Source organism: Thrips palmi, unplaced genomic scaffold (genome assembly GCF_012932325.1).
Source record: "Thrips palmi isolate BJ-2018 unplaced genomic scaffold, TpBJ-2018v1 HiC_scaffold_16, whole genome shotgun sequence".
NCBI classification, from domain to species: Eukaryota; Metazoa; Arthropoda; class Insecta; order Thysanoptera; family Thripidae; genus Thrips; species Thrips palmi.
In genome coordinates, this window is record NW_023144625.1 from 11,598,404 (window position 1) to 11,624,905 (window position 26,502).

General features: G+C 58.9%; 1 long non-coding RNA gene across 1 annotated transcript in view; it reads left to right on the forward strand.

The window, feature by feature from the left end:
• The first annotated feature begins 4,567 nt into the window (after positions 1-4,567).
• LOC117642356 overlaps positions 4,568-26,502 on the forward strand; it is a 77,444-nt gene continuing 55,509 nt past the window's right edge. Inside the window, exon 1 of the long non-coding RNA XR_004587556.1 lies at positions 4,568-4,955. This is a non-coding gene — a long non-coding RNA (uncharacterized LOC117642356). The remainder of the gene's footprint in view (positions 4,956-26,502) is intronic.

Sequence of the window (26,502 nt, forward strand, 5' to 3'; positions counted from 1 at the left end):
GCTCATAAACTAGGCGTCCTTTTCTCACCATCAGACACTGAAGATTTTCCACTGTTTCCGGTGACTGCCTGGTCCTGACAAAGACTCTAGACTCTTCTCGTTCTTCTTTTAATTCCACCGCCTTTCAAGACGCGGGAAAGCGGAAAAGCAGAGTCGAAACTAGGGTTATGTTGAAGGCGCTGGTTAATGCAATTACACATCCCGGACCGAGGCTTTCAGAACGGAACCGGCATGGCTGCACTGGCTGCGCTTGCAGTGGACTGCTTGGCCACGCTTGGCGCAAAGGGGGAGCGCTCCTTCGTTCCCTCTTCCGGATTAGCAGCGCCTCGCCTCCGCCTTGTGAGAGTGTGTAAAATCAGGAGGCATGAGCGCAAAACACCTTCACTATTCATTATTATTAGGTTGGTTTTCTGGACTCTCGAGTAAAAGCTAGCTGACACCTTAAAGTGTCTTGTATTTTTCTAGGTATGTATTGAAAGGTAAAGGTGTAAAGGTATCGTCTGCTAAAAGCTCCAGTGCAACTGTGCCCTGCATTTTCTCGCTGTCGAATGAATTCACACATCCAGCCACTCTTCGGAAAACGGTCGAGTTTCTCTGATTTCGCATCGGATTTTCGCTTTTTGCGACCGACCGGCTCGGAATGCCGGGCCGTGCCGCTCTTAAATAACTCCGCAGTGCTTGGCAGGGAAACGAAACGAGTCATCTCCGATTCAGAAATGCAACAATGGCGTGGCGGGAGTGTCCCCTGCCGGCCGGCCGGCCTGGCGGCTTGGCGCGGCTTGGCCCTGTCTGCCCGGCCCGGCTAGCTAGAGATGCTGCGGCTTCTGCTCCTTCCCACGGACAATACCCACGACACACGCACCCTAAAAAAAGAAATCAAAACGAAAGCTTTCCAGACAATAGATTGTACTGCGCCGTCCCTAACCTCACTCCGACGTGAACACCGCCGACGGGCACGGCCGGGCACGGCAGCGCGCGGCATAACAAGCGAGCGCACTGCCAAGAGCGATGCTCTCTTCCATAACGGTCCCATCAATGTATATTGCGCGCGAATGTCTCGAAGTGCGTGTAGGACAGCCCGACGGCCCGGCCGCCCCGGATGTCGTACCGCGTGCCGCGCGCCGCCCGTTTTGCTGTCGCTACCGAACATCCGAACGGGACGCTGTGGGCTGCTGTGCCGGGCCCGGGGCTTAGCGGGACGCAAGGCGGGACGCACTTCGATATCGCTCGTTGCCATCGATCCATTTGCAGCCAGTGACGACGTTTCAGCCCCCAATGTTTATTTATGGCCGCGTGCCACCCAGGTCGCCGACGGCCGGTGTGCCTCCGCCGCCACCAAGCCTCCACGGGCCACCGCGGACCGACCTCGGGGTGGCAATACGACAAACACAAAGAATCTGAGCACCATTTAAAAGTTTTAAATGTTTGTTGTTTGAGCCCTCCAGTTTTCCAGGGTTTCACACCTCCAGGGTTTCACGTTTCACTGCGACGACGCGCCTCTGTCTCCCGTTCGGCAGCAGCGGCGGCACCGGCAGTGCGTCTCTCTCGCTCTGCTAATAACCGGGGCGGAAAGGTAATGACAACATTTTCATACATCGTGCATAGTGCAGCCGGTGCGTGGGGGCCGCACGCGGCACGACGCGGACGTGAAAGCTGCAGCACTGTGAGTGTGTGTGTGAGCGTCTATGTGTGTGTGAGTGAACAAACCATCGCGGGCTTTCCATTCGGTTTTCGCGATGGGTGGCTTGTGGGCCAGTTTCTGCGCGCACCGCTGCCGTGCGGGTGGCTGTAGTGTCTGTGTGTGTGTTTGAGCTGTGATGGGAGTGAGTCTGTCGGTTCATCCGCATCGGGGAAACGAATACAATACGGTGAAACAGAGCGGAGGAAGTGGCTCGACGACCCTATCTCTCGCGTCTGTCTGTCTGTCTGTCTGTCTGTCTGTCTGTCTGTCCGTCTGTCTGTCCGTCCGTCCGTGCAGTAGCGTTGCGCCAGGCTGGCCACCGCAGCACGCGACGAAACGTCCTCCTCCACCAAGACGTGTGAAGAACTAGCCTCGTCGTGACAAACAGCCAAAAACACTATAGCCAGACGTGTTGGTGGTACGTATAGTTATTTGCGTTGATCGCGTGTGTCCAAGGTGTGTCGCCCGTATGAACGAAAATGGATCCCAGCGCGCGCCCGTGTGCAGAATGAGTGATTCTCAATTAACAATAATTGCTTGGCACACACACAAGCCGGCCACACACACGTGCGTCTTGTTTCCTATACCGCCCAGCGAGCGTGTATCACTGGTCTACTTAGTTGCGCTGCACCACGCTGCGTTCGTTACCCGCTGCGTGCGACACGTGTACTTTGTTGTTTTTGTTTTTTCCTGCGCTAGTACGGCACGGACCGTGACTGCTAAATGTGGCGCGCAGCCTAATGCATCCGGATAAATGGGTTCGTGTGGCGTGCCTGATGGGGTGGCTGGGGCTGGGGCCGAGCCGGACCGCCTCCGAGATGGCCCGGATGCCGCCCAAAACGGGTAGCGGCGCGCTGATTCCGAGAGGCGCTTTCGTCGCTCTGCCTCTCTCGCACTTATACTGGACGCCCCAGCAGTGCGAGAGGGACAGAGCGACGAGACGGACCCTCGGGGCCGGCTTGTCTGGAGCCCTGCCCAGCCGCTCGGACGCGCCCCGCGCGCCCCGCGCAGCCGACCGACCGATTCAGTGCTTTCGTCGCTCTGTGGCTCTCTCTCGCACTCTCGCCGGCCCGACAGAGACAGCGCGGCGAGGGCGCTTGTCGGACTCGGCCCGCAGTGCGGCCCGCCCCGGTCAATGGGTGCATTCCACTTGATCACGTAGTTCGTGCGGCCCGCCGCGCCGGGCTGTTCAGGGCAGTGCCGGGCCCAGGGCAGCCCAGGGCAGCCAGGCAGCCGGGTCAGAGTGCCGCTCCAGATGACGGCTGTTTGACTTTGCGCCGATTTTCGCGGCAGAGCCGAAGGAAAGAGAGCGGTCTGTAAAAAGAGAAGAAAAAACAGATCACGTCAGGACTCCCTGCGGCGCATTTATCTAGAATTTTGAACTTTAGCCAGGAGTGCCGACGCTGTGCCAACATCTTTTCTTCGCCTCCGTCGTACTCACTTATTGGCGACGGATTCAGAAAACACACACACACACACACACACACACACACACACACACGACAGTGGCCAGACCGGCCGTCCAAGCGAAAGGGAAAGGAAGAGAAGGGCCACTCCAATCCACAATAACAAAAACAACAACGACGACAACAAGAGCAACAGCAAGATGCATTGTGCTTCGGTTGGACACCCAGTGTGCCACCACCGCTTCAGTTATGCATCGCTTCGGTCGCCGCGTCCGTCGTGGTGTCATTCCGCTTCCTGGTCCTGGTCGTCGCCGCCGTCCCCGCCGCACAGTGGGCCAGAAGACCGGTGGAAGCGGACGAAACTCTAGACGCGTTTTGAGCTCCAGAGTCGCTAGATGGGACTCGAACCGAACGTGTGACCCCACCAATGGATTGCTCTCCGAACGAGGAATCCATTGATGGGGTCACACGTTCGGTTCGAGGCCTGTTTAGCGACTCTGGAGCTCAAAACGCGTCTAGAGTTTTGTCCGCCAGCACCGGTCTTCTAGCCCACTGTGCGCCGTCCTGGCTGTGCCGCGCTGCGGTCGCTGCCGTTGGCCGTTGTGATGCGTGTCGCGAAGGTGTGCGGCTTGCTTTGTGGAGCCGTCCGAGAAGAGGAGAGCGGTGAAAGGATGAGAATGTTGTGATGTCACGAGCGAGTGCATTATTATGCAGGGTTGGCCCGGGCCGGGCCTGGCCTCGGCCTGGCCGGTTCCCACAGCTTTGGCAAATGGAAAAGCTGCGTTCTCGCTGCGCGCTGGTCGAGCAGGGGGCAGTTGGAGCGGGCCAGGGCCTGGCCGCCGGGCTGCTGACGAGCCGCGCAGACGCGCACGCGTTCAAATGTGCCCGCGCCCCGCCGCCCCGCGCCGCCCCGGTCGGCTCCTTTTCGGAACCGGCTCGCCGGCCGCGGCCTCGGCTGCTCTCTCGGTCCAGCCATCCAGCGATCCAGCGATCCACACTGTAAATGTCTTACGGTGAAAGGCTGCACCAACATAATATGGTGGAGATTTTCTCCATAATAAGAACTGAAATTCGTCAAAATATCTAAGATACAGTGAATCCTCAATGGTATGTTACGAAGTCAGCTGCTTCACCATAACATAGAACATTTTCACCATAATATAGAGAATCTTCACTGTACAACATTTAGAGTGCAGCGATCCAGCGCCCAGCCCGGCCCAGCCTCCCAAACCCGAACCCACCCGACGCCGCGCCGCGAGCCGGCCGAGCCGAGGCCGGGACCGAGCGCAGCCGAGGTCGGGCGTGCGGGTGCGCGTCGCGCCGAGCCGAGCCGAGACACCTGCCATGCACCGCGGCGGCAGCGGCAGGTTGCGCTCAGGCCGCGGCTCAGGTGGCGCTCCCTGGCGGCCGGCTGGCCAGGTGCCGCGCGGAGAAAGAGCGAGGGAGGGAGAGACTCTCACTGGCCCGGCCGCGACCGCGACGCGATGGAGGGGCAGGGCCGGCAGGGCAGTCGCGACTCAGACACCGCAGTGGGCACACCGTGTACTCCGTGACGCCCTGCTCCGTCTGCTTTGCGCTTCGCTCCGCCGCGGTGCACGTCGATCGCATACCAACCCCGCAGCCTCGTGTTAACGTGTGCGCGAGTGTCCGTTTTTCCCGGCATGGCGGCGGCCAGGACAGGGGAGTGTGGGTGAAGGACGTGGTTGGAGAGCAGTGAAGTTTCAAGTTGTCAAACCGCAGTGGCGGTTGCAGTGTGTGTTTGTGTGAGTGTGGTGGCGGCGGCACTCTGACGAGTTGAAGAGGACAGTTTGGATAAAACGCCCTTTGGATTTGGAGTACCCGCAGCACGGAGACGATTCAAACACCAAGTGAGATCCTTAGTCGAGTTAAGACCATTCACTATTTGTGGTGCTGTCCGTGGATGGCAAAGCGAAACTGCCTCACCCAAGCCTTGCCTGGTGGTGCCAGGCCCAAAAGTGCAGGCTGGCTAACGTCCTATAATTTTGCGGCTTGTGCGATAACAGTCCTAAAATGAGACGGTTAATGTCCTGCTTGGCTTAGATCTGATGGTCGCGACAAACCACAGCCTCCTTGCCTTGTGCAAAGCAGACGGCTCGGCACCGCCAGAAGCCAGAAGGACAGCGTGATGGCGCAGGTGATAAGCCCAAAACGGGGCCCGCGCGCCCGCGCCGTGTGCGCTTGAATGGCGGGTGCATGGAGCCCATTCATTGGCTGGCTCAGCACGGCGCGGCGGGGCGCGGCATTAACACTGCTGCCTAATTTCTCCCGCCGCGTGTGTGTTGCCCTGCCCTGCCGCGCCGTGCCGCGCCGCCCGGAGCCCGGCACCGCCGCCGGGTGAAAGTTACAAATATCAAAATGATTTTGGCGCGGAAACGGCGGCGACAGCCACTCACTGCCGTCCTTGACGACGACGTCGTCGTAGTGGTTCTTGCCAATCTCGGACGGAAACCAGCCGGCCGGGGACGCACAAAAAGAAAGGACACTCGCTCCACCTGTCTCTCTGTCTCGCTCGCGGCGGCGGCTCGCCTCGTAGGTGCCCGTGGGTGGGAGTGAGGCAGAGCGAGGCCGCTGCGCCGCCCTGCCGCCCAATCGGATCGCATCGGCGCCCCCGGCGGCGTTTCCGAATCGCTCCGAATGCAACCGGCTCGGCTCGGCGCGGCCCGGCTCGGCTCGGAGATCGCCTCGGATCGGCGCAGGTTGGTGTGTCATGTGGGTAGCGAGAGACCCGCCGCCGCCTTCACGCGCTTCGCCGCGCCGCGCCGCCGGCCCGGGCGGATCCGAGCCGGGCCTTGACGAGTGGAGCCTTGCCAAGCCTGCCAAGCCGGGGCCGGCGGGACGCGGGGCCGAGCAGAGCCGAGCCAGCGGAACGCCTCAAGTCAAGTCAACTCTCCCTTTCCGATTACCTCGCGGTGCCTCGCGGTGCCTCGCGCTGCCTCGCGGGCCGCCCCGCCACTGCAAGACTGCGAGACGAGACGCCGAGACGCCCGGGATGGCAAGGATGCGAGGCCGCCTGGCCCGGCCCTACAAGGCCTATCAGCAGGCCGATTCCGAACAGTCCTCTGTCTCTCTCGCACTAACGGGGCGTTCCGTTCCGTTGCGAGAGAGACGGAGCGACGCAGCCTGCTGCACGCTGCTTCGGCCACCAAGAAATTGCCCCCTGGTTTCCCTGGAATAGGCAGGTGCACGCGGGCCGCGGCGGACCCGAAAGAAAAACGGAAAAAGAGTGGACGAAAAAAACGCGGAGAATGCACGCACGCTCGCGCGCTCGCTGCAACGGCGGAGGCGGCAGATATGGAATTAAATTGGGATCGCATCCGGGCGTGCGGGAGTGGGGCAGGGTGGGGGGGCGTGGGCGGGGGTCCGAAAAGGGATCCCTCAACGGCTGGCCGGCCCTGCAGGGCGACGAGGGCCAGGGAGTCGAGGGGAGTGCAGCGGCCTGGAACTCCCTTCACCGCCCCCTCTTTTATCCGTGGATGTCTTCCTTCCCCCCTTTGTTGTGTTGGTCATCCGGGTGCTGCGGTGTGTGCTGCCCGCCGCCCTGCCGCGCCCTGCCGCGCCGCCGCCCGCGTCGTGCGGAACACCCGCCCAAAAAAGGTCGGCAGGGCCGGATGAACGAGTAGAGGAACAACCAGGAGCCCAGCACCTCTCCGAGGACCGCTGAAGACCGCCCAAAGGCCCTGCTGCGACTACTGGACAGTGAAGACCTTCGAAAGCCCACAGGAACATCACCCGTAGACCACTGGAAGATCAGTTTCAACCACAAAACCATGTCAAACCAAGGTTCCGCGCCAAGCAGGTCTTCGCAAGAGGCGCCTTCCCATGCGATGCTCCAGGCATCCATTTGCACTCACTAGAGAGACCCGGGGGCCTCCGCGTCTCTCTAATTTGCACCAGTCAGTCATTCGCCCGCCTGTGCGTGCGTGCGTGTGCGTGCGTCTGTGTGTGTGACCGCATCTCGACCCCGTCACTCCTGATGAGCGTTAATAGTTGCAGGTGGCTCTCCTAACGACGGGCCCCTTCTTGTCGTCGCCTTGTACGGTGTAGTGGTGCAGGCGCTAAACGCGTGCATGTTGATGGATGCACTGCGCGCGCCATACGCGGCGTGAGGACCGCCACGACCGCCACACTGGCGCTGACGTGGTTAGGAGTGCGTCCCGGCCCTTCCGCACAGTGGGCCAGAAGACCGGCGGAGCGGCCAAAATTCTAGACGCGTTTTGAGCTCCAGAGTCGCTAAATGGGACTCGAACCGAACGTGTGACCCCACCAATGGATTGCTCTCCGAACGAGGAATCCAGTGGTGGGGTCACGCGGTCGGTTTGTGTCCCATTTAGCGACTCTGGAGCTCAAAACGCGTCTAGAATTTTGGCCGCTCGACCGGTCTTCTGGCCCACTGTGTTCCGTCGCTCTGTCTCTGTCGCACTCAGTCTCAGTGGGCACTCCGAACCCCACACGGCACCGCTGGCGCTAACGTGATAAGAAGTGCGCGTCCCGCCGCTCTGCCTCTCTCGCTCCCCTGTGGTGTCCGTGGGGTGCGAGAGAGACAGAGCGAGTCGGGGAGCGCTGCCCGACCCGTTATCAACCCGCTTACGTCTGGTGACACAATTTGTGGCTGGTCCGGTCCGCTCGGCCGAGGCTTGCCCCGAGGCCTGCCCGGCCAGCGTGCCGTCGTGGACGTCGTGGACGTCGTGGACGTCGTCGGGAAGAAGCAGCGGACTCCGATGCAGCGCAGCCGAGCCTAGTCGAGCCTTCCGAGCCGCGTCAGCTCCGCTAATGCAGCGGCCGAGTCACCGGCCCAAATTGCACTGGATCTGTCACTAACGAACCTGCCCGTTCTGCACGACACTGCCACGCACTGCCAGCAGCTCCAACAGTGCTTCATCGTCACCCTGTCTCTCTCGCACCCCTGCGCCGCGCCCCGCGAGAGGGAGAGAGACGGCCGCTCTGCCCTCGGCTCTGCCGCGCCCTGCCCAAACGCCAAGCGGAGCGGCCCACCACCAATACCGGCTGGGCGGGGCGGGGCGTGGCGACTGGATTCGAGTGCGCTGCGCGGGGGCTTTGACCCGAACCCGTCCTGTCCCTACGAGATCCGTGTTGGAGCGGGTCACTCTCTTGGGGTCCCGGTCCCGTTGCGCGTCGGGGCTGCCTGCCTCTCTGGGTGATCCCTCGGGATCCCCGGGGCCATGCCGGGGCCATGCCGGGGCAGAGCGTGCGCGGCGGGGGCGGGGCCGCGGCGGCACGGCGGCACGGCGGCGCACTTGAAGGGCTCCCTTGCCGGTGACGTGGGGCTCGGGCCGCCAGAGAGTCACTCCAATCGATGAACGGGATCCCAGGTAATTACCGAAACGGGCGATCGGTATCTGGGCGGCCGGACTCGCTGGACTACGACGTGAGTGTCCGAGACACATGTCTAGTCGAGTGAGCGGTGCGGCGCGGTGCGGCCGGGTTCAATGCCCGCGTTAACGGGCCGGGCTCACCAAAGTTTGAGAGGAACTTTGGAGTGAGGCTTGCTTCAACTTTGGGGCCTCCTTGTCCTGGTGCATGGCGGCGCGGCGGCACAGCTGCGCGCTGCTGGCGCTGCTCGAGATGGCCATCGAGGGTTGGAAAGAAGCGGCGGGGCGACACACGCCTAACTGTACAGAGAAAGCGCGCGATTCTGAGTACAAATGCTCGTTAATACGGCCCCGCCCCGCCCCGCCCCGCCCCGCCCCGCCCCGCCCCGCCCCGCCCCGCCGCGACGCGCCCGGATCGGAGCGCTGCAGTGCCCCGGCACGCAATCTTAAGTATTCGCAGCTACTCGGCGATACCATCACTGCCTATAAGGATGCGTGTTTCTCCGTCTCTTTCGCTCCACTAGAAAAAAAAGAAGAAGAAGACAAGAAAAAAGTAGAGAGAGAAAAAAAATAGTGCCGCGCCCCTCGGCGGGACTCGAACCTCGAACCCAGCGGGACGCACTTCCGCCTCATTTCGGCCCTAGTTGTTTTCCCGCCCACCTGTCGCCCCGCCGGACTTTCTTCCGTTGTTTATCCCGGGGCGCCCCGCCGCGGCCGCGGGACGCTGGCGGCGCCGGCACGCTGTCATGGTGAAGGAGAGGCCTGCTCTGCCCTGCCGTGTCCTGGACGCGCTGGTAATGGATTTACAGTGTAGGCAGTGCCCCGGGGCCGGCCCCTGCGTCACGCGTACGTAGGCAGACCCGCGCAACGCGCATGCACACACACAGTCACACACACACACACACTCACACGCACACACACAGTCACACACACTACGCGTTTGACTTTAAAACTGCACCCGACTGCACCGCTGCACCGGTTGCAACGGGCCGCGTGCTCGCTGCGCTTGCTGCCTGCACTGCTTGGCTCGGTGCGCGGCAGTTGCATTTGCCCCGCGAATAGTGCGCGCGCTTCGGCGCTTCGGCGGCCCGCGGAGTAGAAACGGCAATTTAAAGAGCATAAAAAATATAGAGGAGAAGTTGAGCGGTTCGCGCACGGCGCGGCATCTCCTGGCGGACCTCACCGGCACCGCATACGTGTACTCTACTCTGTACGTTTGGTTATCAGTCCGTGACGGCTGAGTGCTCGTTGCCCCGCGGCGTGGAGGGGGAGGGGGGGGGGCGTCGGCGCGGCCGATCTGCGGCGCCCACAGCCAATGACACGTAAGTAAGTTGCTTGGCCGCGGTTATAACAGACACGGCCGTCGATGAAAAATAAATGAGTCGGATTATCATGGGCGCTCGGATTCCGCGGGCAGGGAGACCGTGGCCTTGTGTGTGTGCTAGCGGCTCGCGGCCAGAGAGAGAGAGAAAGAGGGAGAGAGAAAGAGAGAGAGAGAGAGAGAGCGAGGGGCGGCACGAGGGGCGGGCACGGAGGCGCCACCGGTCGGCCGCTTACGAAAGGGATTGACTTACGCTTTACGCTCCGCACGGATTGGCGTTGTGCGTTTTATAGACTGAGGCTGTGGTGGTGATCCAGTTTCAGGAAATGACTTGACACCGTAGCCATAGCGTGGCCACAGCCATACCCTGCCGGCCAGCAACCATGAGGCTCTCGGGGCGCCTCGCGCGTCGAGGTCTCCGCTGGACTTGCTCTTTATTGATTTATTGAAATAAGACCTCCAAAGTGAGGTGACTCTGTCCCGGCCCCAGGTCTGCCACCTGCTGCTTGCTCTGCTTGCTCTGCTTGCTCCCGGTCCTATCTGTCCATTCCCTCCTCCTCTTCGTTCTCCCCTGCACTTAAAAACGAACAGGAAAGCGATTGCGAAATACTAGTTTCGGCCGTCGCGGCAATGCCCATATCGCAAGGACAATAATAAAAGTGCGCTAGTTTTAGCGCGGCGCGCTTTTTTTACTGTTTACTGCCCACGTTGGGCAAGCCCGCGCAAGCTACTCATTATCGCTGATCGAGTTAGTTCTAATTTATTGGCCCCCAGTTTTTTCGCAGTAAAAACCAGGCGCCGACGCCGGCCTGGATTTTTTTTCTCGCTCTGTCCCATGGCGACGGTGGCGGAGACCCGATCCTCTGGGCGTCCTCGCCTCTCCTCGCCCCAGCCGTGCGGGCCGCCGGGGCGGGCACGGCTGGCGGGCACTCCCAGGATGGCGTCAAGGAAGCCGAGGACGAAAAGCTCCCCAGCACACGCCCCTGCGTGCAGCAGTAGTTCCAGCCAGAAAGAAATGAAGTAAAAATGAAAAGGATAGAGTGTTATGAAGCCATCCGGGCGAGGAGCGCGATGCGGACGCTCCACTTCGGCCGGGCGGGCATGGTGGAGGGCATGGCGAAGGGGATCGAGGCGCCGCGGTGGCGAGCACGGTGCCGACATGACCAATCCAAGGCCGCGTCACGTGTCCGGCGTGCAGGAAGTGATGGAAATATCAAAATGGAAGGGGAGGGTGACATCAGCGTGATACCCTTCGAGGATGCATCAAGAGCAAGCCGGGATTGTACCTGACCATCTCTCAAAAGAGCAAGTCTGGGACTCAGCTCGCCCTGCAGCCACGCCACTGATAGAGAAGAAGAAAAGAGGAACGAAAAAAAACGTGACGCGGACACGGCGCGCGAATTCAAACGCGGTGCCGCACGCTCGGCTGGCCGTGCCGCCGTGCCGCCGCCAAGGACGAGAAGGGATAGTCGTGCGCCAGGCTCCAGGAAGCGCTTGTGTCGCTGGGGCACTGGACACTCCAGTGAGCAAACGAGATTTCGCAGTGACCGTGTGTGACGCTGGCGTCCAGCGGGGTGGTTGCGAACAGTGCCGTCTCTCTCGCTCCCTGCCGGTCGTCCTGTGAGTGCGAGAGAGACGAGGGTGTTTGGAACGAGCCTGCTATGGCAGCGGTTCTCAACCTTTTTCGGTTCGCGACCCCAAATTTGTAGCCAAAAATTTCCGCGACCCCCAGGAAAAATTTCGTGGCCCCACGTGACCCCTCCTTTAGCATGCCTTTGATACAAAGTGCGATAATCCACCTTAGTTTGGGAGCAGTATTGCCGCAAAGTTGATCAAAATGCTCACAAATGCCTTTGAAAATTCGTGTTTTGGGGCGACTTTAAGCAGCCACTGCGTCTAATCCGAGGCGGTATTTTGTCCTCCCTCAACGGGCAATCGGTCTTTGGACCTTCTTTTAGCATGCGTTTGTTACGGAGTGCGATTATCTGCCTTAGTTTGGGAGCAGTATTGCCGCAAAGTTGATCAATACACGATTTTTCAGACATTTGTGACCGTTTTGATCAACTTTGCGGCAATACTGCTCCCAAACTAAGTCAGATAATTGCACTCCGTAACAAAGGCATGCTAAAGGAAGATCCAAAGACCAATTGCCCGTTGAGGGAGGACGAAATACCGCCTTGGATCAGACGCAGTGGCTGCTTAAAGTCGGCCCAAAACACGATTTTTCAGACATTTTGTGACCGTTTTGATCAACTTTGCGGCAATACTGCTCCCAAATTAAGGCAGATAATCGCACTCCGTAACAAAGGCATACGAAAGAAAGGTCTAAAGAGTAATTGCCCGTTAATGGAGGACAAAATACCGCCTCGGATCAGACGCAGTGGATGCCTAAAGTCGGCCCAAAACACGATTTTTCAAAGACGTTTGTGACCGTTTTGATCAACTTAAAAGTTATTCCCGCCAGTGCTCGGCGTGTGGGTCAGCTGGGAAACCGCCGGGACCCCAAGCGACCCCAGTTACCTCGCCGCGACCCCTCGAAATTTTTTCGCGACCCCATTTGGGGTCGCGACCCCAAGGTTGAGAACCGCTGTGCCATGGAGTGGCCGTGGGGCCCCGATAAAAAGGGGGCGCCCTTGGCCGTCGTGGATGCTCCAGTGACGGCGACGCGGCGACGGCCCGGTGGGCGGTGCATTCCGGTGCAGCCTGCAGCCTCCTGGCGGCCTTGGGGCAGGTCGTCAGGCGGGGCCAGGCGGGTCGCGGCCGTCGCTTCCTCTCGGACCTCCAGCCATTGTGGCTATCGGTCCTCCGTTATCACGGCGTGCTTGCCGTGCCCTGCGCGCCGCCCCCGCCGGCCCTCGGCGACCCACATCCCGGGCCGGCCCGCACGGCCTCGCCGGGCCTTGCCTCGGAAAGCGAAAGGATGCGAGGTTCGGGGCGTCATCGCCGTCCTGGTGCCGCTGGCGCCGCCATTAACAAGTTCTCCCCGAATGCCATTATTGCCTTGGCGCGACGGCGAGTCACGGCGGCACCTCTGGACTCGACTCCAGTGTGGCGGTGCATCAAAGTGCACGCGGAACAGCGGCCTCTGCGCCGCTCTGCGCGGTGACCCGCGGGCCGGAGTAAGTGGAGGACGGCGAGGTCGCCGCCGCAACGACCCGTCGAAAGCCCCTTGGCGCCTTGCTCTGCCCGGCTCTGCCCTGCTCCACGCCGCCATGGCGCCGCTTCCTCCTAGCCTTCGCCAAGACCCTCTCCAGTGCGAGCGGCGAGCGACGGGGAAGAGGCGGGCGCCGCGGCGGTACAGTACCCGGCGCGCAAAGTGCGTTCCGAAAGGCAAGGCGTCGACCGAAAGTCCGGGTCAGCATTTCTGCCGAGTGTGCTGCATAAGTTTGGTGAATCCTCTGACTCCTGCGGATTTCCCTCGAGCCAGTAGCTGAAGCCATTGCTATATTGAGTAAACGCAGTTTTAATTCATTCTAAACAGCCCTCCCCCTTGATTTTCCTTTTTGCAAGGTGTATTGCCACAGTGATTTCTTTTTCCCACACCACCGGGGTGCCCTAAGCCCCGGGTGCATCTCGATGACGGGGTCATTACCGGCTGTCCTTGCGGCATTGTCGGCGTCCCGCCCCGCCCCGCCCCGGCCCGCCCCGGCCCGCCCCGCCCCGCCCCCTGTTTGCCGCCACACCAATTAACGGTGGTGGTGCGGCATTAACAAAAGAATTGGCGGATACCCCACGCCGCAGGCCGCGGGCCGCCGCGGGCCCTTTCACTGCTGCACTGTCGGCACTGGGCAGGGCGTCGAACCGTGGCGGTGTTGGCGCGCTGCGGCGCGCTGCTGCAGCTCGCGGTGGACGCAGTGCAGTGCATGCTTCGGGACGACAGCCGCCGCGGCGCGCGCTTTTGTTGTCCTGGAAAGTACACACCCGGCCTGCAGTGCCACTGGCAGCGCGCACAGCCAGCGCAGCCAGCGGCAGCGTGAGCCAGTGCAGCCAGCTTCCGTCCAGTCGGGACGGCGCGCCGCGGCGTTAGTCTCGCTACAGCGACAACGAGACTGCCTTTGCGTTTCGCGCGTTTCGCGGCCAACACGGCCCGCGGCGTTTTCTCCTTCCTAAAACCACCGCCTTGCGCGGCGCGCCGCCTTCGAATGGAGTGCCTTCGGGAACCTTCGGGAACCTTCGGGCTGTTGGCGCCGGCGTCGTTATTTGGCGGCAACGGATAGGGCCAGCCACTTCCAGGAGCCCTTCCGCCCGTTTCCGCGTGGTGCCCGCCCAGGGGCGGCTGCTCTCTCTCTCTCTCTCTCTCTCTCTCTCTCTCTCTCTCTCTCTCTCTCTCTCTCTCTCTCTCTCTCTCTCTCTCTCCCTCTCGCGCACCACACGGGCCGCTCCACGAGTGCGAGAGAGACGGAGCGTCGGATCGCCGTGCGCGGAATCGCTGTGTGGCGGTGTGGTCACGACGCAACGCGCTGCAACGCGCGCTCCCTAGCCACTTACTTACCTGTCCAATTTGCTTTTCGTCTGTTTCAGGTGAGTTTTGCCGGAAGCCTTCCCTCACCGCCTCCGTGTGAGTGTGTGAGTGTGTGTGTGTGTGTGTGTGTGTGTGTGTGTGTGTGTGTGACACGCACGCATTACTAGGGGTACGCGCCGTTCAGTCTGGGCGCGTAGTGTGGCTGAGCGATGCGAATGGACATTTTTTGTGCACTTTGGACTATGCTTGAGTAGACGAAATGTCCATATTTTGGGCTCATATTCAGTGAACTTTAGACCAGGGGTACAAATGGTAGTGATTTTCGTTATCAGAACACCAAAAACTGCTGGGATCAATGTCAAACTCGATTTAAAAATTTTGGTCTAAAATTGGTCAAAATTCGGTTAAATATGAGTCTGGGAAAAGTTTGAAGGTCATTTTTGAGTTCAGCACACCAAAAACTGCAGGAAGCAATGTAAAACTCGACATCAAAATTTTGGTCCAAAATGATCTAATTTGCGATGAAAATATAAGTCTGGAGTCGAAATGAAAGTGATTTTCGTTATCAGCACACCAAAAACTGCTGGGATCAACGTCAAACTCAATTTAAAAATTTTGGTCCAAAATTGGTCAAAATTTGGGTAAGTGTGAGTCTGGGAAAATTTTGGAAGTCATTTTTGAGTTCAGCACACAAAAAACTGCAGGAAACAATATAAAACTTGACTTGAAATTTTTGGTCCAAAATGACCTAATATGGGATGAAAATATAGATCTGGTGTTAAAATTGCCCAAATTGCGTAGCTCTAGTTGAAAATGTAGGATTGGCATTGAAATAAATGTAGTTTTTGTGACCAGTACACTGCAAACTACATACAATACTTGATCCACGAAGCGGAAGAAGGGGGTAAGTCGAGTTGAATCCGTGCACTTTTAAAAGGCCTGAACCTTGCAGGTGGGAGAACAGGTGGGGAATGTCATCTAAAAATACATGCAAGAGGATGGGACTTGTCTCACCTCACTTATTTTTGGACCAAATTTTCGCTCACGTTTACTTGATAGACTGATAAGAGGTCACTGAATCAACTCGACTTAACCCCTTCTTCCGCTTCGTGGATCACTTTAGACTCAATTTCTGTATATTGTTCCTATTTGTCTTCATGAAGCACCCTCTGTCGTCACCAATTTCCTGATGCCACACCAAAGCGAATCCCTCAGTCGAGTAAAATTCAATTGCCATCATTGAATCGCTTAATTGGCTACTCGTGTGCTTGGGTCACTATTCGATAACTCTTTTTTGGCCCGCCCTTCTATTCAAAAAATAGGGGGAGGGCCTATGCATTTGCCTTTGTGTCTGTGTGTTGTTGTTGTTGTTGTTGTTGTTGTTGGCGTCTGTGTACAAGGAAGGAGTTGAGCTAGAGTAACCAGATTTGGAGGGTACTTCAGGAGTACCGTCCAAACAAATAATCCGGTGGTGCAAATCCCGTCCGGGTCGCACAAGGGCTGCTGCAGGTGCATCATGGTTTACATGACCGGGAGGGGGATTTCCGCCATTATTGGTGCTAGCAGGGCACATAGGGGTATTTTTGGAATCGGGGCGACGAGACAAGATGAATGGACCTGGTCCCGACCCCATCGGCCGCTTTAACAAGTTGGCCAGATCAGGATCTTCAAAAAAGGGGGTCGACCGACTAAAAAAATTTATTGCAGATTTCGATTGGTCTCAGCAAGACCTTTTCAACGAGGGGTCGGAAAGGGGGTCCAGGAGCCCGACTTCGTCTATTAGTCACATCAGGATCTTCAAAAAAGGAGGTCGACCGACTAAAAAAATTTATTGCAGATTTCGATTGGTCTCAGCAAGACCTTTTCAACGAGGGGTCGGAAAGGGGGTCCAGGAGCCCGACTTCGTCTATTAGTCACATCAGGATCTTCAAAAAAGGGGGTCGACCGACTGAAAATTTTTACTTAAGTTTTCGATAGGTCTTGGCAAGACCTCTTCAACGAGGGGTCGGAAGGGGGGTCCAGGAGCCCGCCTTCATGAGTTATGGGAAAAAGTGCGACGGACTCGTTTTGCGCTCCTGCTGTGCCTCTATTGCAAGGAGTTGCAGTAGCATGGCAAATATGGGTATTTTCGGAATGAGGGCGAAGAGACAAATGAAATGGGCATATTCTAAGGACAGTTGGAGTAAAAAGTGTAAGGACTATTGCATATTGTGAATAGAAGGGCGGGCTTAAGTCACGATGGTACATCGATAACTTTGCTTTACCCGCTCACGGTGCGTGTGATGCGAGCGGGCCGAAGGCCCGGGCCTTCGACTGGCCAAGTTGGGTCTGATGCGAGGGCCGAAGGCCCGAGAAAAGGCCGCCGGCAGGCCAAGCTGGGCCGGCCCCCTGTCGAACCGAGTTGCCGGCGCAGCGAAGCGGAGCTGGCAACTCGGTTCGACGGAAGGGCGGGCCCTAGTTTGTAACTATTGAACTCACAATTTTATAAGTTATATTTATGAAACATTTTGTCATTCTTTCATTGTGAACCAGTGAATATTGGTTGGAACATGGTATCACAGTAAATATTAAGAGAGTCAGTTTAGGTTAGGCTGATCTAAACCAGTTACCGGGGACCAATTATTGTCAAATCCAGTGATTCGTCACATAGAGTCCAATGCCAAGGCTACCCAAGGCTTAATGAACCGACATAATTTATCTTACTCATGTAAACAATACTGAGTAGTACCAGTTATATTAACTTCGGAGAAGTTAAAGGAATCGTCTCACCAAATCCAATCACCAATTCACTCACCGCTCAAAACCTGAGTCGTCTCTTTGAAACCAATATCAATTCAAACTCTTAGGATTAAATATACACTACCATATATTGATTCTATTAATAAACTCATGTTAGTACTTTTGTACTCTTGTCAGCTTGCAGCATTGCAATAGAATGAATTTCTCGAGTCCAAACTAAGTATGCCTGCCAATGTCAACACAAGTTATTCATGCATTTCCCTGATTTCCTCCAGTTTGAAAATTTTAAAAAGAGGATGACACTAGAATGAAATAAGAAGATGCACACAATACAAAAGGTCAAAATAAAAACATCCTTTTTACAATGCTTTGTCAAAAGTGCACTGACCTGAAGATGATTCCCCTCTGACAGGGGAGGAGGGAGAGGGGAACGAAACACGTAAATAATTTTCGAATCCATTCTCCATATTTCGCTGTGTTGGTGTTCCAAAAGGGTTTTAATCATTCAAGAATGTTGAAAAACTAAGGCCGATCTCATTTCCAAACCCTTCTGCTCTTTATTTAGTTTTATTTGCTTATTTGCTTAAGTCCCGTATTTGAGAGCCGCGGACCCACAGGTATGAGAAATTGGTAAGCGCTGCCGCGCTGCCAACCTAGACACCCTAATGACCTGATTCAAAAATATGTTTTGAATATTTCAAACGATACTAAACAACGATTTGAAACAAACTCGTGTTGGGGGGTACTAAGGCGACGTTAAATACGAAATCTTGAAACTATAGCCTCTGTAGTTGCTGAGAATCGTTGGTGAGTACAGACAGAGTCACAGACAGACGCACGACCAGTCACTTTTCAGCGCGCCCAAACACGGCAAGGGCTTCGCTATCGCTCAGCCAATTAGCCGAGAGTGAGAAATGGCCCGGTGGGCGAGGCGGGCAGGGCCGGGCAGAGCGAGCCGGCTGCTGCCGCACTGTCATTATCGTATCTCATTCCCAGGACTTTTTGCAGTGCTAGCCGTGTGCTTCCGATTGCCTGGAGGCGGCAGGCGGTGACAATCCTTGGCCAACTACAAAACCAACAACAACTGGTCTAGCTTCGAATACATTGGTGCCAGGTTTCACGCTTGTGTTCCTCTTCATGTCCTCTTCAATTATGCTGCGCCGACTAAAGTCAAAGTGCTGAATGATTGCCGGCCGAGGGTGGGCAGGCAGCTCCGGCGTGCGGCAGGCAGGACCCGACTCCCGCCACAATCGACTTTCGATATACGTGAACGTCGTGGACACTCTCGATTAATTACTCTCCTACTGCCGGTTGTTGTTGTTGTTGTTGTCGTCGTTGGCCGGGCTGCCGTGCCCGATGCCGCTCTCTTCCTGGCTCCTGCCGGAGGGTCACGACTCGTCGTCGTTCTGCTGATGAGCCTGGAGGCAACCTGGAGGCAACCTGGAGGCAACCTGGAGGCAACCTGGAGGCGTCGTCGTAGACCTGCTGGGGGTACACTGGCGCGGCAGGGGCGCGGAAAAAAAACCCACATCGAGCAGCGTTTTGTCGCTCTGTCTCTCTCGCACCTCCATGGCACGCTCCATGAACGTGAGAGAGAGAGACAGAGCGTCGTACCCGCCGGTACCCTCAATCCCAGCCGAAACTGCTCATCGCCGCGGGGCCCTCGCGTGTGTCGTCGCGCCTCGCGAAACGCAGAGCGAGTGAGACGGACGCGTGCGTGGCACACTTCTCGGGACGAGGCGGCGCGCCGCGGCGCTTCAGCGGAATTCCAGCAGAAACAATCACGCGGCCGAGCCTGCAGGCGGTTTCTGCCGAAGTCGCAGGGTCGTAGACTGCAAGCATCCTAGAGTCCAAACCACAGTGTGGTTCCGGTGACAGGCCCAGCCCGGCGGCACGGCCACGGGGGTGTTGGCCTCGGGCAGGACGTCGCGCTGTGGCTGTGACGTCGACGGCTCCGCGAACAGCCCCGCGTCGCCGAGAGTCGCGCGCTCAGCCGGAGAAAGGGGGAGAAAGAGTCCTGGCCTTTTTCGCTGCAAGTTTTAGCGCCTGTTTGGTAATGCGGGGGGAGTCTGTTACGCCGTGTGTCCCCGCTGCCGTCTGCCTGCCGGCCCCGTCCCGTCGGCCCGTCTCTCTCGCTCGCCCGCGGCTCGCCGCGCGTCCGAGAGAGAGAGCTTCGCGGAGCCAGCCCCGCCACCGTCAGCCCCGCCGCGGTGGCAATTGAGACGCTCCGTTGCAGAAGCCCGCTGTCTGTGTGTCGCTGGAGCCGTGCCGTGCCGTGCCGGGGCCGTGCCGGGGCCGTGCTGCAGCACTGCTTGTTGAGGAGGGCTTGAGACGCGGAAACAGTCGCTGCAGCCGCTGCAGATGCGCCCGGGCCGACGGCGCCGACGGCAGCCCTTCGATTGTTACATCAACGGCCACCTCCTGTCTGCACGGCCTGCTCCGCGGCGGCCGGTGGCGGTCGGAGACTCACGTGGTCGTGGTCGCGGACGTCATGTCGAGGTATCGATACAGAACAGAGATGCAACGCTGCCGCTCTTTTGGCGGGAAGCTCCCTCATTGGTCGACTGTTTAGGCCAGGTGGACCAGCCTGAATCTTTTCAGGCGTCGTCGTCTTCCTTTCGAACTTATTTTTGTTGAGATGATGGGAGTTTCCGAAGAGTGTCTCCGGGAAGGCAGTGGTTGGTTTGGAAGAGAGAGCCCTGTTTCAGTTTCAGTGTTGCAGCGGCGACGATTGGGAGAGAGAACTGTTGCTGCTGGCTCGCGCCTCCGCAACAAACTCCTAGAGGAAGTGGCCGACGGGCCGGCAGGCCGGCAGTTGGCGGACCTGGCCGGTGAGGTGTAAACGCCAGGCGTCATTTTGGAATGAAGCCCAATCAGAGTCCCGCCAATGACGGCTGTTGGCAGCACTGGACAATGGCGCATGCCAGGCAGCCAAGAGCAGTTAATCTTGCTGTACTCTGGGAGCAACGACCGATCGCAGGGACCGGCGGCAGGGACCGCGGTCGCCAAGTTGGGCGTAGGGGTCGTTGGGCCCTGCACTGTTATCTGGCTTCGTCAATCGTCACTTTTGTTTCTCGGCTCATTCAAGCGGCGGTTGGCGATCCTGCTCCACTGCCTGACGCGTACACACATGGCACGGCGGTGAAGGGGTTGCCAGCGACTGACCCCGTTTGCGACCACCCCGCCGAAAGCTTGCGCGCATCGGCACAGGGGTCGTCGGACCCGGTGTCTTGTTGCCGCCAATCGCCGCGGCCGTTCGCGCCGACAGCGACACTGTCACCGCCGGGCCGCGCCCGCCGCGCCAGGCGCATAAGGAAGTGATCTTTTTACGGCGGCGCGGCGGGGCTTTTAAAGAGCCAAGAAAGTCGGAGGAAGAACAATGGGTCGTGGGAAGGTGTCGAGTTAGGCCCGGCGCTGCGGGTCCCTGCGGGGGGTCGAGCTCGGCGGCGTGCGCAGGTCAAGCCATCTTCCTCGGTTTGTTTACCTTGGACAACACAGACACACCTGAGCCAGAGAGCTCGGAACACGACCCGGGGCACCGCTCTGCCTCGAATGGGCCTCGAATCCAAGACATGGAGGCGCCTCTGGACTGCCCTAGGATCGAGGAACTCATTGGGGCCATCATGTATCGGATTCGAGGCCTGGCCTAGGAAGCGTAGGGCTCCGAACGTGCTCAGGGCCCTGCCCCGCCCTGCCCCGTGAGCCGCGGGCACTCGTGCACTTCCTCGCGGAACGGGCCGGCCTACCGCACGCACCGCGCGCTCTGCTCGGGGCCGCGCGCTGCGCGCCGTGTAATGATACGGGGCACTTGTCGGAGCGGATTGGGAATATTCTGGCAGGTGCCCAAGCGGCATACGCCACGCGTCGCCACGCCGCGCCACGCCGCGCCACGCCGAGTGGCAGGCCGGCAGGGAGAAAGTCTCATTTGGACTTGTAGTTGTTGCGCGCCGCCTCGCCTCGCCTCGCCCCACCCCGCCGCGCCTCACTGCACGGCGCCTGTCAGTCTGCGAGAATGCACTCCGCGTTGCACTCGCACTTCAAATTGCACTCTGGGAAAAATGGCATCCGGTAGTGCGGTGCGGTCCCCGCGGGCTGATTCCCAACGACAGTCGCCGCCCTGTCTCCGTCGCGCCGCTCCGGGACGCACCGCGAGTGCGAGAGAGACAGAGGCACCGTGCGGCCTGCGGTCGCGGCGCTCGCGGGTGCTCGCCGGCGCCTCGCGGGTCACCGAGTGTGTCCACCACTCGGGTTGCGCAACCCAGTGCCCATCGGCCGGGCGGTGGCCAGTCTCTCTTGGACCCGAACCAAGAGTGCGGCTTTGGGTTGGGCCGGGGCCCCCACACCGGAAGTGCGACGGCAAGGCCGGAAGCTGCGAACCAAACGGGACCTGCTGCAGCATGGGGACAGCGAGGACGCCGGCCGGAGTGGCGGGTGCAGTGGTGGACGTCGGATTGCAGGCGGCAGGACGACTCCTCGTCCTCGTCGTCGTCGTCGGGCTACTCGAGCCGCGGCCCCGCCGAGCCACGCCCCCCGTCGACCGCCCCTTGCCTGCGCGCCGCACAAGGAGGAGGCCTTCCCAGGGGAAAATAGCGCCCGTCACAATGAATGTGACATCTCCGTATTCGAGCCGCGGCTCTGCGATTACACGCGCAGACGGCACACACACACAGCGTTGTAATGAAGCCCTTAAGCGCACTTAGCGGCAATTAGTGTGCGTGCAAGGCCGGCCTTTGCCGAGATGACGGTTGTTATGTCACAGTCCTTAGGGAGGATAATCTCCGGTTTATTCACCCAGGAAGGAAGTGGATTAACGTGACGGTGATGAGGGTGCATGCGTGCCGCCCCGAGCGAAGCGGCGAGGCGAGCCGCGCGCCGCCCCGAGCAGTGCTGGCACCGCGAACGCCGCGAACGCCGCGAACGCACCACCACTGTGGGCCCGGAAATGACTCAATCTGGTTTACTTTCTTGTATCCATCTATCTATCGGCGGCGCCTGCACTGCCTGCCTGCACCGCCTGCAGTGCCATCGCGTCGTTGTCCGCATGCCAAACGAGTGGACAGGGCACGGGGCTCCGCGTGAGTGCGAGAGGGACGGAGCGACGACTGCGTGCCAGCTCGTTTGTCGCTCCCGGCATTAGCAGTGATATGAAAACGCGGCGGAAGTCGCTGCCTGTCGCGGGGCGGACAGACAGACAGATTGAAGCACTGGCACGCAGACAGACAGACAGGCACACACACTGCAGCGGGCTGCAAAGGGCAGCAATTAGCACCGAGTTAAGTCACACTTAATGCCGGACCACGGGACGGCTAGGCGGAGCAGCCGCGCGGCTCCGTAAGTTGTTATTTTGAAGCTCTTCTCTCCTCCTCGCGGCCTCGCGGCCGCTGCTCCATATTTGCTGCTCGCCTCCAGCCTGCCCGCGGCCGCCCTGCCTGCCCCGCCGTGCCCCCTCCGCGTTCCCTGGCCGGGCCGGCCGCGGCGGGGTCGCCCCCCAGTCCACTTTCCTGCCCGCTGTGTTCTTTCTCTCGCCCGGGGTTTCCCGCCGTACGGAAGGCCCTGGGATTTTAGGCGGACTGCTCCCTTAGTGAATTGAGGTGCCAACGAAGGTCGTTCTTCCCAGCGAGGCCTTTCTTTGGAGCCATCTATATCGCTCCGCCCGAGGTGGCGAGGGCTGTTAGGCTCGGATTGGTCCGTTTAGGGTTGGGGCGCCCGCTGCCCTGCGCCTTGTTCAGCAGGATGCAGATAAGTTCCCCGGCGGCTCGGCCCGCTCGGCAGATGGCGCTGCTTTCCCTACTGCACCGCGTGCGCCCTGCGCCGTGCACCGCCCAATGCCGATGCCAATCTGAGGCAGGGATTAGGGCTGCCGGCCCGGCCGTGCGTGGCGGCGGCGCGGCCGCACGGCAGCCGGAGCGGCAACCCATTCGGCCCGTAGATGTCGAAATCTAGAATTAATACAGAAATGAGTTTCGGATGGGCTGTGTGCGGTGTGCGATTCGGGTTGACGATCTCTCTCCTCGGGATGGGATTAATGAGAGAACCGCTTATTACCCGGTCGAGGCCCTGCCGGCCCCCTCGAAGAGTGGAGGCCCAGAGGTCAACTACTGGGCTGGCCTGGCGTGGCGGCCTGGCGTGGCGGCGGCCTGGCCGTTGCGAAGCGGCGTCCGTGGCGTGCCTCGCGAGGGATCCTCCGCTTGACGTATTACTGGCGGTTACGGCAAAGTTTATACACGGCGCGCCGGTCACCCTGCAGGCTGCAGGCCACGAGGCAGGCCACGAGGCAGGCCCTGATGGAGCGGGGCATTATGTTCTTGTGCAACGGCCGTTTGCTTGGTGCTGTGCGAGACTGTGTGTGGAAAGACGACACCGGCCGTTTCGGCGGTAAACTCCCTATTGAACTAGCCGCCCCGCCCGAGGGAACGTCTCCATTATCATTTCTTTTTCGACTTTGACGCCGGCGTCCGTCCACCCTGTCGAAACCTTTAATTGCCCTCCAAAACGAAGCCCATCAGCACGCCTTTTTTCGGCAAAGTATTATCGCGTAATTGCATCCTCGTGTGAGTGATGGAACGTGTGTTGCAACGGTTCCCCGCGCTGCAGGCCCGCCGGCCCCTGAACACGGCCCGGCCTCTTCCTCGGCAGTCTCTAGCAGACCTGTGCACTATCCACCTTTCAAGTGTCTACCTCTGCAGAACCTACCTGTGCAGTCTGAGTCTCTACCTTTGGACCTCCTCAGTCTCAGAATCTACCTTTGGACCTCAGCAGCTCAGCCTCTACCTCTGGACCTCAGCAGTCTCAGCCTCTACCTTTGGACCTCAGCAGTCTCAGCCTCTACCTTTGGACCTCTGCAGCTTCTGCCAGCACTTCTCTCTGCGGCCTCCCGCCTCTGGAGCCACTGAAGCCTTCACATGGCCATGGGCCTCTACGGCAACGCGCGGACCTTTTTGGATACCACCTTGCGGTCTACGTTATATGACCCCTCATCCACATCTTCTTCTTCTTCTTCTTCTTCTTCTTCTTCTTCTTCTTCTTCTTCTTCTTCTTCTTCTTCTTCTTCTTCTTCTTCTTCCCTGCGGGTCGGGTCCTTTTCCTTTCGTCCTGCGCGCCTCAGCTTCCTTATACGCTTCTGTGGTTTGGGGTTCGTTTTCGGCGAGTTGTGCAAACGAAAGTGCGCGCCCAGCCCAGTGTGCGACCGGCAACGGCGTAACCGCCCGCTGAAGATGGCTCCGTTACTTCGGTACTTTCCTCGCCGATCGATATCCAGTCCATAGGCCTCCACCTCCACTTGCCGGCGGGACTCTATTGTCCCCGATCATACGCTGTATGTGTGTACGTGTGTGTGGTTTTCATTGTGTGCTGGCGAAACCAAGTGCGGCGGATGATGGCGCACTCCCGATTTCCATTTATATGTACTACTCTAGATTTTATGAACTCGGATACTTTTGGATTTCGACACCATACGCACCGTATAGGCGCGTTTCCCATCATGCTCTGCGGGTGGCCGCAGTGTTGCAAGGCAGGTGTGTGTGTGTGCGTGCGTGTGCGTGCCCGTTTGCGGTCGGAATGACCGCACTAACCTAATGTGACATCGCGAGTGCGCGTGTGTGTGCGCGTGCATGTGTGTGAGTTTCGCCACCTTGATAGCGTGAACTTTTTCCTTTCCATGAGTGGTGACGGTGAGGACATTAAATAAAGTGTGTTTATGATGGTGACAGCTCCACGAGTGTACCGCCGTCTTTGAAACATGTCTTCCTTCAAGCGACCCGGTTCCTTTTCCTGCATGTTTTTTTTCTCTCTTTGAATACAAGGCACCACTTTTTGTCCGGGCAGCAACACCTCTTTTTTCGTCTATCAACTACTCACTGTTTCTAATAGCACCGGCATGTGTCTCCGCCCTGCCCGCCGCGGTTTCGTCCGCCGAGAAAAATTGTCGTCCTTGATTCTTTTCCCTTTCGCATTGAAATGGAAATCTCCGGTCCGGCCAGGAGTCGTCGATCTCGTCCAGCCGTTCGTATTCCAGCGTGCAGCAGAGCGGACTCCAGCTCCAGGCGTCCCGTATGGCCCAGCGCGCCCAGCGGGGGTGAAAGTGCCTCGGACGGATCGGTGCTTTGCAACTTGTAGGCAAGCTGCATTCACATTCACACACACACATTGACACACACCCACGGCGGCAGATGCGTCCTCGGAAGCCGGCTCGACTGGCCCCTCCTGTCGCTACTTTCCAATTGGCAGAAGTGGTTGCCGAAGAGGAGGGGGAGCGGCCGTAAATGGTGACACTTTTAGTGCTCGGGCGGTTTTAGTACCCGCGGCCCACCCCTCCTGTTTCACTTTCCTGCGTGCGGTGGAGAGTACACATTCCTGCCACATTGTGGCAGCGCAAAGAATTTTCGTTTGACTTTGAATGACACACCACCAGAACTACAGGGAATGTCACCATCTTTGGAACACCAGTCCATTGACGTGCGGTTTACTCCTCTTCCACATTCAGCCTTGCAGTGTACTAGGCATTCTGTAGGCAGGCAATCTTTCGTCCTGCCGGGCGGTCCCCCGCCCCCTCCTGGAGCTTCATCAAAGGACGAATTCAGCAATTTAAATGGCTGTCGTCCGCGCGGCACGCCGTAGTCCTTCTTGTGACGCAAGGCTGCATAATGCTCCAGATCAGGGAAACTCCATAATAATTCTGTCCGGAAGCGAGTCTGCCATGTCTGCAGCCTGCAGGGTCCAGCCGGGTACTACTTATTGTCCGCGGGAGGCCGGCCTGGCCGGCCTGGCCTGCCCGGACGAAAAGAGGCAAAACTCTCAACTCCGCGAGGCTCGCTGCGTTTCCCCGCACGACCGGCCGGCTATCGATCCGACCGCGTCGATCCACCGAATCGATTATAAACAGAGTGCAATTTGAACAAGATGATCTGGGCAAGATTTCCCCCGACGACAAGAGGGAGCCTCTCTGAATGGGCTTCATTGCACACGCATGACTCGCCGGCATCGGCTGGCTTCCCTTTATTTGGGTCATGATGTCTGAGCCTGGCACTCGGCCTGGCAGGGCTTGGTGACTTGCAACCGCGGCGGGGCGGGCGATTCTGGGCAAAACGTTGCGTCAAGGAGCGGGGTAGACAGTTCGGGGGCTCCTCTGTCAGCGGCATCGCATCGCCGGTGCAGCCAGCTCTTTAAAATCGCGATGATGGTTTCCTGTTGCCTGGTATGGCCCTTGCGAAAATCTATGAGTGACAGGTCGGGCGTCCGTACAATCTCAGCGCACCAGCGCCAAGAAGGGGACACACCGCCGCCTTCCAATGGCGTTTCGCCAGAGAACAGGTCGTTTTAAAGGGCTGTACAATTTTGGCGCGCGGCGTGTAAAGGGCCCCTTGCCAGCCTGGCCAGCAACCTCGGCAACAAAAACAACTTCCGTGACTGCGCCGGGCGGCTGGCCGGGCGTTCTCCAGGAAAGGCTGTCCGCTAATAAGGGAAAGTGACACCGCCCTGCCGGCTTATCACTGCTGATAGACTCGGCACGTGTGTTCGGCGCGGCGTGGCACGCCGGGGAACTT